Consider the following 3,849-nt stretch of genomic DNA (forward strand, 5'->3'; position numbering starts at 1 on the left):
TAACTGAGTCGTTAAGTCATCGTTAGTCGTTACATGTAAATGTTGTTTTGAAACCTTTAGGTTAACGATCTTGTTGAATGTTGTTAACCCATTATTTATTATAACAAATGAGATGTTAAATTGTTATATTATCATGATATTATGATATATAATATATCTTAGTATGATATATATACAGTTAAATGTCGTTACAACGATAATCGTTACATATATGTCTCGTTTCGAAATCATTAAGTTAGTAGTCTTATTTTTACATATGTATTTCATTGTTAATACACTTAATAATATATTTAATTATCATTTAACATAATTAACCAAGTGTATCAATATCTTAATATGATTCATATGTACCTAGTAAGACGTTGTTATAACGATAATCGTTATATATTTCGTTTTCGAGTTTCTTAAATTAATAGTCTCATTTTTATGTATATAACTCATTGTTAAAATACCTAATGAGATACATACTTATAATAAAATCATGTTAACTATATATATAACCATATATATGTCATCGTATAGTTTTTACAAGTTTTAACGTTCGTGAATCACCGGTCAACTTGGGTGGTCAATTGTCTATATGAAACTTATTTCAATTAATCAAGTCTTAACAAGTTTGATTGCTTAACATGTTGGAAACACTTAATCATGTAAATAACAATTTCATTTAATATATATAAACATGGAAAAGTTCGGGTCACTACAGTACCTACCCGTTAAATAAATTTTGTCCCGAAATTTTAAGCAGTTGGAGGTGTTGACGTATCTTCTGGAAATAAATGCGGGTATTTCTTCTTCATCTGATCTTCACGCTCTCAGGTAAACTCGGGTCCTCTACGAGCATTCCATCGAACCTTAACAATCGGTATCTTGTTTTGTTTAAGTCTCTTAACCTCACGATCCATTATTTCGACGGGTTCTTCAATGAATTGAAGTTTTTCATTGATTTGGATTTCGTCCAACGGAATAGTGAGATCTTCTTTAGCAAAACATTTCTTCAAATTTGAGACGTGGAAAGTGTTATGTACAGCCGCGAGTTGTTGAGGTAGCTCCAGTTGGTAAGCTACTGGTCCGAAACGATCTATAATCTTGAATGGTCCAATGTACCTTGGATTTAGTTTCCCCCGTTTACCAAATCGAACAACACCTTTCCAAGGTGAAACCTTAAGCATGACCATTTCTTCAATTTCAAACTCTATATCTTTTCTTTTACTGTCCGCATAGCTCTTTTGTCGACTTTGGGCGGTTTTCAATCTTTGTTGAATTTGGATGATTTTCTCGGTAGTTTCTTGTATTATCTCCGGACCCGTAATCTGTCTATCCCCCACTTCACTCCAACAAATCGGAGACCTGCACTTTCTACCATAAAGTGCTTCAAACAGCGCCATCTCAATGCTTGAATGGTAGTTGTTGTTGTAGGAAAATTCTGCTAACGGTAGATGTCGATCCCAACTGTTTCCGAAATCAATAACACAAGCTCGTAGCATGTCTTCAAGCGTTTGTATCGTCCTTTCGCTCTGCCCATCAGTTTGTGGATGATAGGCAGTACTCATGTCTAGACGAGTTCCCAATGCTTGCTGTAATGTCTGCCAGAATCTTGAAATAAATCTGCCATCCCTATCAGAGATAATAGAGATTGGTATTCCATGTCTGGAGACGACTTCCTTCAAATACAGTCGTGCTAACTTCTCCATCTTGTCATCTTCTCTTATTGGCAGGAAGTGTGCTGACTTGGTGAGACGATCAACTATTACCCAAATAGTATCATAACCACTTGCAGTCCTTGGCAATTTAGTAATGAAATCCATGGTAATATTTTCCCATTTCCATTCCGGGATTTCAGGTTGTTGTAGTAGACCAGATGGTTTCTGATGTTCAGCTTTGACCTTAGAACACGTCAAACATTCTCCTACATATTTAGCAATATCGGCTTTCATACCTGGCCACCAAAAATGTTTCTTAAGATCCTTGTACATCTTCCCCGTTCCAGGATGTATTGAGTATCTGGTTTTATGAGCTTCTCTAAGTACCATTTCTCTCATATCTCCAAATTTTGGTACCCAAATTCTTTCAGCCCTATACCGGGTTCCATCTTCCCGAATATTAAGATGCTTCTCCGATCCTTTGGGTATTTCATCCTTTAAATTTCCCTCTTTTAAAACTCCTTGTTGCGCCTCCTTTATTTGAGTAGTAAGGTTAGTGTGAATCATTATATTCATAGATTTTACTCGAATAGGTTCTCTGTCCTTTCTGCTCAAGGCGTCGGCTACCACATTTGCCTTCCCCGGGTGGTAACGAATCTCAAAGTCGTAATCATTCAACAATTCAATCCACCTACGCTGCCTCATATTCAGTTGTTTCTTATTAAATATGTGTTGAAGACTTTTGTGGTCGGTATATATAATACTTTTGACCCCATATAAGTAGTGCCTCCAAGTCTTTAATGTAAAAACAACCGCGCCTAATTCCAAATCATGCGTTGTATAATTTTGCTCGTGAATCTTTAATTGTCTAGACGCATAAGCAATCACCTTCGTCCGTTGCATTAATACACAACCGAGACCTTGCTTTGATGCATCACAATAAATCACAAAATCATCATTCCCTTCAGGCAATGACAATATAGGTGCCGTAGTTAGCTTTTTCTTCAATAATTGAAACGCCTTCTCTTGTTCATCCTTCCATTCAAATTTCTTCCCTATATGCGTTAATGCAGTCAAGGGTTTTGCTATTTTGGAGAAATCTTGGATGAATCTTCTGTAGTAACCAGCCAATCCTAAAAATTGACGTATATGCTTCGGATTTTTTGGGGTTTCCCACTTTTCAACGGTTTCGATCATTGCCGGGTCCACCTGGATACCTTCTTTGTTCACTATGTGACCGAGGAATTGAACTTCTTCCAACCAAAATGCACACTTTGAAAACTTAGCGTACAGTTTTTCTTTCCTCAATACTTTTAGCACTTTTCTCAAATGTTCTTCGTGCTCTTGATCATTCTTTGAGTAAATAAGTATGTCATCTATGAAAACAATGACAAACTTGTCAAGATATGGCCCACACACTCGGTTCATAAGGTCCATGAACACAGCTGGTGCGTTAGTCAATCCAAACGGCATAACCATAAACTCGTAATGACCATAACGCGTCCTAAAAGCAGTTTTTGGAATATCATCCTCCTTTACTCGCATTTGATGATATCCAGAACGTAAATCGATCTTCGAATAAACCGACGAGCCTTGTAGTTGATCAAATAAGTCGTCAATTCTCGGCAGTGGATAACGGTTTTTGATGGTAAGTTTGTTCAACTCTCTGTAGTCAATACACAACCTAAATGTACCATCCTTCTTCTTGACAAACAAAACATGAGCTCCCCATGGTGATGTGCTTGGTCGAATGAAACTACGTTCTAATAGTTCTTGCAGTTGGCTTTGCAGTTCTTTCATCTCGCTGGGTGCGAGTCTATAAGGAGCACGAGCTATTGGTGCAGCTCCTGGTACAAGATCTATTTGAAATTCAATAGATCGATGTGGAGGTAGTCCCGGTAATTCTTTCGGAAATACATCGGGAAATTCTTTTGCGACGGGAACATCATTGATGCTCTTTTCTTCAGTTTGTACTTTCTCGACGTGTGCTAGAATAGCATAGCAACCTTTTCTTATTAGTTTTTGTTCCTTCAAATTACTAATAAGATGTAGCTTCATGTTGCCCTTTTCTCCGTACACCATTAAGGGTTCTCCTTCTTCTCGTACAATGTGAATTGCATTTTTATAACATACAATCTCTGCTTTCACCTTCTTCAGCCAGTCCATGCCAACTATTACATCAAAACTCCCTAACTCTACTGGTATC

This window comes from Rutidosis leptorrhynchoides, chromosome 11 (assembly GCF_046630445.1).
Source record: "Rutidosis leptorrhynchoides isolate AG116_Rl617_1_P2 chromosome 11, CSIRO_AGI_Rlap_v1, whole genome shotgun sequence".
Taxonomy (NCBI): domain Eukaryota; kingdom Viridiplantae; phylum Streptophyta; class Magnoliopsida; order Asterales; family Asteraceae; genus Rutidosis; species Rutidosis leptorrhynchoides.